The sequence below is a fragment of the Apus apus genome, chromosome 2, assembly GCF_020740795.1.
Source record: "Apus apus isolate bApuApu2 chromosome 2, bApuApu2.pri.cur, whole genome shotgun sequence".
NCBI lineage: Eukaryota > Metazoa > Chordata > Aves > Apodiformes > Apodidae > Apus > Apus apus.
The window spans coordinates 9,934,378-9,946,424 of NC_067283.1; the positions used below are offsets into that span (position 1 = coordinate 9,934,378).

The 12,047-nt window shown below is 35.9% G+C and overlaps 1 protein-coding gene across 3 annotated transcripts in view; it reads right to left on the bottom strand.

The window, feature by feature from the left end:
* The window catches only part of PTPRN2 (protein tyrosine phosphatase receptor type N2), a 657,265-nt gene that overhangs the window by 332,467 nt on the left and 312,751 nt on the right, over positions 1–12,047 (bottom strand). The window lies entirely within an intron of this gene.

Below are 12,047 nucleotides of genomic sequence, written 5' to 3' on the forward strand. Positions count from 1 at the left end.
AGTAGACAAGAAATGAGGTTATGATTGACCTGACATGTAAAATCATTTTTTAAGAAGAAATAAGTGAACTATACCTATCACAAGCATCATCACCAACTGTATAACATACATTTGTATAAAACCGTAAAGATTATATGTGTTTAGCAGAATGTTAAAAAAGCACAGCCCAATACTAATTGCCCCAAAAATGTATATAATGCAGGTGTTTGTTCACTGATACTTATTTATTTGTAAATTCGATAGCAATATGAATTATTATTACTTTCTACTGGATACAGTACCCCAGTTATATATGACATAAGCATCATCTAAATAAAAACCCCAAAGATTCCAGTTATAATTAATACTAACCATTACATTCTATAATTTAGTTGATTCCTTAGAAAAATGACATCCCTCTGGGCACGTTTAAATTTGTTCCTTTAAAGTTAGGATTCTCTCTTTATTATAGATGTTTTTATTTATAACCTAACACAGAAGTGAAAAAGATAGAAAGCACATATTTTGCTGTGGAATTGCACGCAAAAAGTGTTTCTACAGTGGTTTATTTTTTATTATCCATTTTTTAATTTAGAAAATGCTTGAAGGCCTTAGGTAAATGAATGACTTGATATCAAGCAAAACTTCAAAATGGTATGTAACATATGTAAGAAGCTCTATTTTATTATTTAAATATTATTTAAATCACTTTTTTGCTAAAAAGATACCAAACAAACCACACAAACAAATAACCCCAAAAAATTTACTGGGAGAAAATTTCTGATAGCAAGCCAAATTCCTGAATATTTTGCTATAGATAATAGTTAGGGAGATGGGCAAGTCAGGACTGGAAGACCATCCATTCCTATCCTTAGACCTTGGATTAACAATGGCAAGGGACACATCACCAGCATCATAATGTGGGGCATACATCAAGCTGGTCTTTTCTGTGCACTTTTCCTGCTGAAAACATCACAAGAACAGATGCTTTCACAGGAATTTTCATAGTCTCAGGGGATCCCCTTGTTATGTTACTGCAGTATTTTGAATGACAGTCAGCCAGCAAAAACAACAAGAACAAGATCCAAAGAGAGGAAAGAGTGGGATAGTGGATGTAAAGAGATAAGCAAGTAGGAATAAAAATAAGGAAAAATGGATTACAAAAAAGGAAGGATCAGAAAACACCTGCAAAGAAAGGGAGCTAGGGAACCAGAAAATTAGACAAAAATAGAAATGAGGTGGAAAACATTTACAGGAAAGAAGTTTCTAAGATAAGAGAAAGGAAAAATAAAAACAGAATATCCATCACAAATGTGAAATACATAAAAAAAACCCAAAACAAACCCACAAAAAATGAAAACCAAAACACATCTTAGAAGAAGAATTAACATGGACGGGCTGAATAAGGCCTGCATGAAACTTGCAGTAAGATGCAAGAGTTGAATACAAAACAGATGTTGTGTAACTAGAAAGACAGAATAATCAAATTGTAAATAAATGACATTCACAAAGCAAGCTCAGCTTAGAATACATTTGTTATTTTATTTTCCACTGTAATAGAAGCATGTGTTGAGTTTGCAGTATCCATTTATATCTTCCCTGAAACATTGCAGAAGGAGGTAGGACTAATAAGAACTTGCCTGACACAAGTCTGGTAAACAATGATTGATTTTTGTATACTTATACATTACATTTTCAGTATGTGTTTCTTTCATTCTTTGCAGTAATGTTGACAGAAACTTAAAATTCACTGTCTACAGACAAACACAGACAGTCACGATGCAAAAAATGTTTGCTTTCTTTTTTAACAACACATAAAAAACCTTTACAAATATTAATATTATATAAATTATTGCCATGGGAAGACAACAAGACTGTGTCAGCAATAGAATTGCTACTGACCCTTCAACTGCATTTAAAATTTGATTCTGCTTCTTTCCAGGAACTGAAGAACCTGCCATTTACATGCACTGGGGCAGGATTAAACCATAATGGTGAATATTCACATAGAAGAAGGAAGAGATGAGTCATGATTAGAAAAAAAAAAGAGGACTTTTAAAAGGAATTAAAGGTAGCAGCAATCATTGTGTGCTTTAAGCCTGAACTGAGGCCCAGGGATGTCAAAAGGAAAGCTTTCATTAGCTTCAGTGCTCTCTGACTCGAGTTCTTTAACATTCTGGAGGGCAGGAAGGATTATGTTTTGGAAAGCTGAGAGATTGAAATCATGCTACACAGGCATTAAAAATGCCAATTTTCTGCCTCAAGTGTGGCAGGATCTCAATCCTGTGGCTGGGGGCAGGAATAAGACTGGAAACTGAGACTCCTGGTCATGAGAGCATGATAACAGTGATATTTTTGTTTTTCTTCAAGTTACCTTGCTAGCTATTTTCCCCTCTTCTTTCTACTGTTAGTGAACTAAGCACAGAAAAAAATATTAAAATGCCTAGTATTGTGATATTTCTATAAAACAATCACTCCGTTTAGACTCATAACTAAGTAATGTTAACTACAAGGTGGTATTTCAACTAATTGGCAAGATGACATTTCCTCAATGTTACATTCTACCTTTTCTCATAAATGAATATTTTAAATAAAGAACTAAAAAGACATTGCAAGGGAAGAAATACATAATTTTAACAGATAAGATGTCTCAAGTTTTCACTGAAAAAAATCTTAATAAAATGCAAAATCTTTCTCTAGTCCCCCATCTCCAAATTCCCAAAATGCATGTGAAAAATTTTAATGGCAGAATTAATAAAAAAGTAACACTCGAACTATTCAGATGTGTAATTTTGACACATTTTTTTTTCTCATGCAGTTGTCTAAAATTAGCTTTCTAAAGAAAAAAAAAATACATTATAACTTCTAAATCTCTCTTTTCCATCTTAAAATATTAAAAATTGCTAACACATGAACTGAGAGGGTTATGTCTATTTTTACTTTAGAGAATGTGGATAAAAGGAAGGCAAAGCAATTTTTTTTAATTTTTTTTTTCTGGACTGCTTCATATGCACATAAACCCCTTTCGAGTGTTGTTTTAATCTCAACTGGAGGTGACTACTCATTTGTAAAAGAAAAGAGGTTAAGAGGCACTAAATAAAGATGACAGATAGCTTCATGAAATAATTTAAATTACTCTGAAAAGAACTGGGTAGAAAACAAAGATGACGCTGTTTACAGTAACAATATTTAAAATGTATTAATTAAACCCAGAGCAGAACTACAAAAGAGAGAGGTGCTTTGAAGATGGAAAGCTCTGAATGCCACAGGAAGCTTTGAAGTTTCTCAGTTTCCTTTGTTTCTCACTCATAATACATGAGGACATTCTGCAGTAGCTAAGCTTTAACTTTCAAGGGACCTTTTTCTGTTTGTTCCGCCATTAATGGGAAAAAAAAATATATACACCCTGCTCTTGCTATTTGTCTTTAGAATTCACGGCAGAGAGATTCACTGTTGCTGTGAGTTTCTGGTTCCTATTCGGGAAGGCTGATTTAATCTACTGAAGGTTACTCTGCAGTCAGTTTTGCCAAATATATGTCAGACTTGAGCATAAATTAATCAAAGCAGGCTCTTAGTACAGCTTCTGTTATACTATTGAGGCAAAGTTATCAATGCTAGAGCCAGGGCTGGTTACAAACTTGCTCTTAAAACTGAAAATAAGCATTTCAGTTTCACATTTGATCACTTGATTTTCTCTCTGGTAATCATTTTAGCAGAAAGCTATATCAACAGAAGGAAACATTTTCTAGCGGTGCCTTCTTCATATAGGAGGACAGAGGTAGCCAGAGAAAAGGAAGAGTTTGAGGAGTTTTTTACTTCCTGATGATGTCTCTGGAAGCCATTGTTGAGTTCAGTATCTGAATATATTGAATCAAAAGGTGAACACACAGACATGTATAGGTTTCTTGACCTTCAAATTCACCCAAGGGGAAAAAACAACTTCCTTTCATACACATAATCCCTGCAGCAACAGAGGTGATCACCCTCTCCTTCCTCCATTCCACTTTAGGTAGAGCAGTTCCACTATGTATTTTATGTGCATTATGTGCATCCAGAGATAACACGATCGCATTGTCATGCAAACATGCAAATCACTACTTCTAGTTGCCATGGTTTCAAATTGAAACTCTGGCATCCTATTATCATGGCCCAGCATAACTTAATATAAAATAATAAATAAATAAATAAATGAAGGCAGCAAGGCAGCAGCTACAGGACTAGCCTGCATTTCACTAAAGGAATTTAGAGAGCTCTAAACCATCTACTATGTAGAGGACTAAATCCTAGGGTTTTGTGGGGTTTTTTTTATTCTTCTAGAATTTGATGCTGCATCTGGGTCCTGTTAATTAAAACATTTTTACATAAACTGGCTCACATTGCCTCTCATTTAGAACTAAATGAAAGGAAGGAACATCAGGTTCCCAGCCACAACACAATACCACTGGGAATGTGCAGTTTTAGCACTCAGGAAATACTGCATTAATGGGGTCAGAGTAGTTTTATGTTAAGAAAGAAAAAAAAAAGATTTTTTTTTTAAAAAAAGCTTTACAAGTCTATTCATTGACTGCTTTTACAAAAACTTAGGGATTAAATACCACAGAAGAGGTGAAGTCCAGGCAGGAGCTGTACAAAGTTCTGTGTTGCCTTGTGAAAATGTGTCTGTAAACCTCCTGCATGGACTAGAAAGAGCACACTCAGGTTAACTGCTCTGACTTGGCTGGTAGAGCCAGCATTGTATTGAGGATTGCAGGGATATGGTCACATCTCTTTGAAAGAATAGGAAGACCTCAAATTTTCTTGTATAATATTAGTCAGCAGATGCTAACAGCTTTGAGTGTGTATGAGAAAAAAACAGGTTTAAAAGAAGTATGTAACTGCTATTCAGTGTCTCACCAACCTGCATTTCACCACTGGAAAACATTAATTTCAGGTATCTAACTTACATTGCCTATATGAAGAGGTTAATTTTCCAAAGACCTGTATAAGAGATGGAAAGAAAGAATCTCCTACACAGGGTGATTCAGAGTTGTATCTTAGATGCTCCGACTTGTCCTCTAGGGAATCTTCCCTCAGTCCAAGATCTACATAGGGACACTGAGCTCCTAGTTTAGCCCTTTGAACTAGGTGACCTGAATTCTGGTGCCTTGAACACCTTCCCAAGAGCCCAGTAATCCATGTCCAGACAGGAACTAACTTACAAAATGAACAGAGGAAATAATCATGAAGGCCAGGTTAGAAAGGACAATTCTGCTTGTGGTAAACCTGAAAAATGAAACCTGAAAGACTTAGCTTGACCCTTCTGAGAATAAGGGAGTCAGGACATGGTCTTCTGCATTAGTTAGCACCCAGGAGCTGTTCCTTCTTGTATGGATGTGACCATGGAGGGATGATGCTTTGCTCCTCCTGTCTCTCCCAGAGCGACATTTTCCACAGGTGTGTGACTAAAACACCTAACTTGGGTATTTTGTTCGTATTTCACCAAGATAAGAAAAAATAAAATCAGCCAGCTGTAGCTTAATAAAACCCAAATGTTCTGCATTTAAAAACAGAAACTTAACAGATTAAAAGTATTTACTATACAAGAATGCTCACTGTTATCTTCTCTCCACAAAATGAATATTTATCATACTTAATTAAACTCTGTCTTACATCCATGTATACCCCACTTCAAGCCTGAATACTAAATAATAATAATTATGGCAGGTACACTGATTTATGCCAACACAAGTCACATATCTCTAGAGTCTAAAGTAGTCAGTTTTCATTAGGAAAAGTCCCAAGACACGAGCTCTGGCACTCCTGATTTTATGGAAGATTTTCTGTGTATTTGTGACTTAGTGAAGTTTAAATAGCATGTAACTTCACATTACCTTGAAGCCACTTGTGGCTTTTCTTCAGCAGCTTTAGGGTAACCCCTCCACTGCCTGTGACAACTGTGTTCTGCACCCTTATGCCAGTGCCAAGGAACAGATTTTTTTTTTTAGGTTGTACTTTTTAATGTCAAAGAGAGATGTGATCTCTTTGTCCACCACTCAGACAAGAGAGCACAGTCCGGAAGAAGTGAGTGCTCTGACAATGATTTCAGGATAAACCTCTCATTTCCAGTGTAAAAGGACCTTCAGTGGTCATTCTATAGTTTTTAAATTAGGAAAGATCTTAGAAAAAATGCTTTTAACACATACTCTCTCATTTGTAGTAGCTATATGCACCAAACAAGAATTCTGACACTTTTATAACAGACTAGATCAAGTATTATACTCTACAAAACTATAATATCTACCTCAAAAAATTATAAATATTTTATAAATCTAAATATTATTTGTAAATAAGATCACAGCAATTAATACTCACAGTTTTGAGTCACAGAACCCCAGACCTTGGGATTTTTATTACTCCCTTTTACTAGTATGCAATTGCTTTCAGTTGTTGTCTCACTTCTCTCTGACTATCTTGGTTGATGATCCAATTAGAGAGAACACTTCATATGGCCCAAAAGAAGTTTTGACTTAAGAAGGCTGGGGCTGGTGCACTCAGGAAGCTTTATCAGGCTTTTAAAGAAGAATAAATGAAATTTTCACACCCAGGAAACACGGAAAGAACATATATCCAAATACTAACTTGTTCTATTTTTCCTTCAAAACATGAATCTTTCCCTGCAAAAAAGGTAGCATATGATTTGTCTTAAAGTAGGAAAAGCAGCATAATTTTAATGTCTATTTTTGAATTAAATCTCCTAAGACAAATGTTCTGCCCCATCTGCCAGCATAAACTGAAAGGTTCCAAAATTCCTTCCTTTCCAATTCTCACTGGTGTTTATCCTCCAATGTGTTATCTGCACATCCTCTTTCTCTGCCACATATGCTTGTCAGATGATTTGGAAATATATAACTGCCTTGTGGCTACTCTGTTTGATGTAGCTTTGACTTTCACCTCTCTGAAACATCTTAGTCTTTGAAACCCATGAAGGAAAAAAAAAGTCCTAAAGCAGACTTTATTATTAGCGTTACATCATTGATTTCAGACAAATTCAAATAGAAATAAATCTGGACCAATAATATTCAAGATAACATTATTCTGTTAGAAGCACTTAAGAACTTACTTATTTGTCCAAATTTTTATTATGATACCAAGCTGCAAACGCAAACACCTCTTAAATACAGAGCCCCTAATGCATTAATAAAGCAGTAAAAAGCTAAAAAAAGGCAGATACAGTAAGTCTGACAGTTGATGACACAATTTATGGCACAAATAATATGCCTATAAAACCCTGTCTCCAACAATTACTAATCCTGAATACTTAGGGAAGCCTATACAGAAAAAAAGGCTGGTAGAAATATTTTCCAGAACAGCACTGCAAAATCAGTCCAGGCATTTCTGAGCCAGAGGGGGTGGTTTGTGTTTTAGCAAATAATGCTTCCTTCTTGCATTGATTTGTGCATCAGATTTTTTTAATCCATATAAATTTTAGTATTCACAACAAACTTTGGCAAGGCTGGATTCTGCATTGTTTCCAATGCCCCTTCTTTCTGCTTGTTGTCAGCTTGTTTCCCAGTAGTCAGCACGCAGGACATGGTACACACAGTGTTAGAAGGATTGTTTGTTATACAAAATGTAACAAAATTGATGGCCCCTACATTCTGTTCTGAAGACAGAAGAAACAGTCAAATCCTACACAACTTCTCCCTGCCAGTCATGATTTTTCAGACCTCTATCATGTCTTACTGTCAGTCATAGCACTTTAAACAGATTCCTATTCTATTTAATCTTCCCCTGTATACCAGATGTCCCATACCTTTGATCTTCCTTGTCACGACTCTCTGTCTTTGCCCATAATAATATACCTTTTGGAGAGGAAGGGAGCAGAGCTTCATGTGTTTAGGGATGCAGGAACAAGATGGTTTTGGAACAATGACATAATGAGGTTTTCTGTTTTTTTCTCTTTGCTTCCCTAACATCTAATTTGCTTTCATTGCTGCTATTGAACACTCAACTGGGATTTCCACAGAACTATATATAACTATATATATAATGACATTCCTGAGTACTTACAGCTAGCTCAGTGTCCATCACTGTGTATGTAACATTAGGACTGAATTTTTTTTTCAACCTTAAGTATCACATAACATTTATAAAAATGGAATTTCATCTGCTAATTTATTGCTCAGTCACTCATACGTCCTTCTTCAATGTTACACAGTCAGTCCTTGTCTTGAATATCTTGAATATCTCAAAATCCTCAGCAAGCTATTCTGTCTTTTTACAGATCATTTATGAATCTGTCAAAGAGCACAAACCTCTGTGGAATTCAGCTGGTGACATCTCTGCATTGTGAAAATGGAACATTTATTCTTACCCTCTTCTGCCTCTCTTTTTACTGGTTATTTATCCATGTGAAGACCTCCCTGCTATCCCAGAGCAACTGAACTGCTTTGTTGAATGATATTGTGTAAAGTCTTTGGAAATTCCATGGGAACCATATCAATGCTATCTCACTCCTATGCACACTCGTGACTCAATTCAAGGGCCTGGAGCTGGAAAGCAGGACTTTCCTTTTCAAAAGCTGAGCCATTCCTAATATGCCAAACACACCAATGTGTCCACGGATTTACTACTTAGAATAATTTATACTAATTTAATATAGACATCTCCTAAGCTCATTTCTGGTTTCCTGACATATCTTTCCCACTTCCTCATTCTGTTTTACCATGTTGGCTTCATTTTGGTCTTTCTCAAGATTTTTTTTACTATGTGGCATGAATTTGGCTTGATTTCCTGTTATGATGTCTTTGAATAATCTCCACAGAACCTGAACATATATAACATTTTTCACTGCCCCTTAAGTATATCTTACTCTACTTCTTACCACTTAATGTATTTTCTGGTTTTAATACTAAGCTCAGGAACAGTAGATTTCTGTGCATTTGCTGGCACATTGAATCTCAGTAAAAAAATGATTTCTGTTACAGAGCAGTTCACTGAGAGAAACATTTTCCATCAAGTCTTTAACCAGTTCTCAGGACAAAGCTACTACTTCTCAGAGGTTCCCTGACAACCTGGTTCCACCAAACATCTGTTAATAGCATAAAAAAAGCATAGATGTAGCAATTTATCCAGACAGGACACAGACTTTTTTGTCTCTAAGTCTATCATATTTTCCCCACAGTACTGCATATTTTATAAATTGTAAATATAATTTTTTTTTGTTTTTATTCTGTATTCTGTATTGCTTTTCCTAAGTAGAACTGGAATTTCTATGAGAATTCACTGACATGGCTTTGCCTGATGTGCTAATCTGACTTGATGGTCAGCTTTTTTTAATTTTTCTTAAAAAAAAAAAAAAAAATTAAAACTGTAAGACTCACACTGTCCTTTGCACATTTTGCACCTGATACAGCTTCTCTTCCAAATTTGGAATGCATATACTTTATGTCAATAGTCAGGTATTCTGGCTTGCACTTGAATTGTGGATGAACCTTGGGATTCCATCTGCCTCCACTGCTCTTGCAGATAGCCCAGACTACATAACCCAAAGCTTTCCTGCTAAGGCCAGCTTCTCATTTGGTCAAACACAAAGTGCAAGGAGTCTGGACACAAGCCAACTACAGACCTTCTACAGGCACAGGGAAGGGAACTGGTGATGTATTTTTGGAGCAGCCAGCAATTCAAAGCATTTGATGTGCACTCCATGATTTAGCATGGAGGTATAACTATTGGGAATCATTATCTTTGGTGCAAGAACAGTGCAGACTCTACAGAGAAACATTTATGGAAAACATAGTAATTGATTTACGGAATAATAAGAACATCAAACATCATTAAAAGATTACATTGCCTATCAGTGCCATTTATCTAGACAAAATCCACCAATGGAAACATTTAAAATACTGCTTACAGTTCAGAAAACTTTAAGCATGCGACATACAGAGATTTTAATGAGATTGCAGGCAGGTAATTAATATGCAGAAGCTGAACTGTGGGTGTTGAATACGTAGAAGACTGAACAATTTGGTGCTATTATCAAGCTGTGGAAATCTCAGTACGATCAAAATGGTAAAATATATTTTCCACACATTATGCATGCACATATGATGTGCAATTTTCTATACCTTAAGCATCCTCACACTTCAAAGGAAAAAATGCACACATGTTCTGCTTTTGCCTATGCTGAAGGAGATCCAGAATATTCAACCCAAAAATATTACATTATGCAGTCAACCTTCCCCACACTCTGTGACATGCACAAGTGTGTACTTTCCTGCCTCCTAAGAAGGCTGGTACACAGTGTACAGGAGCACCATACAGACTACTGTGAGTAAAGAAATGTAACTATTTACTAGCATTGCTCACATGCAGTGAGGAATATGAAATAAAAGCCAATTACTGCTGGATGTTAAGCAGCTGTGCAACCAGAGATGTATTTCCATCACCCCACATGCTACACAGTTTCTGTTTCAGAACTCTAATCCCCTGAGGATTGCAAAGCTCTTTGCAAACTTCAGCAAAGCTCAGGAAACTTCCTTTCTGTTTCAGGTTTTCTGTTATTTCTGTTTACCCTCAGGGAACTTCCTTTCTGTTTCAGGTTTTCTGTTATTTCTGTTTACCCTCAGAAAGAGCTCTCTTCCCTGGACCTTCAGTAAACCTTATTTTCAACTCAATCCAGTTAGCTAAATTCTATTGAGTCTGAGCTACTCTATTGGTAGTCTTTTTTCACATTGGCTAACTACAGGCAGCTTCCAGCTTGTCATTCAGAGGTTCACCATCACTTTCACTGCTGCCTCACTCCCTGCTTTGAATATATTCAGAGAAAAGGCTTATAGAATGACAGAATCACAGAACTGTCAGAGTTGGAAGGGACCTCTAGAGATCATCCATCCATTGTCTGACTCTTAGTAAAATATTAGAAACTAAAACTATTTTCAAGAAAGCCCAAACAGAGTAGTGAACCAGTCAAGGAACCTAAGTGTGCTAAAGTTACTCATATATTGTGGTATGCCAGAAAATACATAAGTATACCCATCCACAGAAGAGAAATTAGAACAAGAAGTAGTTCAATGTGATCACCAGAGAACAGATCCTCAAGTACATTGTGAAAAAAAAATGGATAAGACTATCATTTTTAAAGCTTTCATTACCAAGGAAATTCAGGTATCAGTGGTATATGAACCGAACAGGAACGGGAGAGTGTTGCAGGTTTACACATATACATTTATAGTAGCTGGTTTACCCTGGCATGGTTTGCTATTGCTTGGGAGTGAAACACTTTCACCTGAGCAAGTGAGCAATTTGCTTATAAAAATACATATTTAAAAAAACCAAACAACAACTATATTCAAAATACTTGAGCAAATCCCCAGGGTGGATAGAGCTGAAGCCTAAATGTCACTGCTCTTTTGGAGACAAGATCAACCTATAACCTTATCAGAACACAAATTATGTCAGTGAACAACATCCAAAACCTGCAGAGACATTTAAGAGATTTTTGGCATTCCAATTTATGGATTTCAGTTGCTGTTTTCTAACTTTCAGGCTGCTCCTTTGGAGATATTTTTTTTTAGTTCACATTTTCTTTAGCTCATACTTTCTTTAGTGGTTAAAAAAGTCTTGAAAAATCTATCACTTTTATCTTTGTGCAGTTTGATGACACATAATACTGCTTAGAAAGTGTCTCAGCTGGTAATAAGTTCCCTTCATAATTTTTTTTTTCAAGTGCTGTTTTTATGCAGTTCATACAGGAATCCAATTAGCATATCATTGTGACTGATTAAATATGCCTCACGTAAATTTACATGTCAAAATACATACTGTACTTAAACAAACAGACAAGGATGCCAGTCTTCTGTAAACAGCTTTGCATGCATAAGCTAAGTCAGAAACACAAAAGCTTATATTTCAATTCTCAATGACTACCTGAATAAAGAGAGAGTGAAAGGGAGACAGAAAGGTAATGTTACTCATGCATGAAGTGAGAGAATGAATATAGACATTTGTCTCTCTTTGTCTCTGAAGAAAACTATTGACAAGAGATTCCCCATCTGCATATGAGGCTGTCACGTCAGATTAGCTCATCA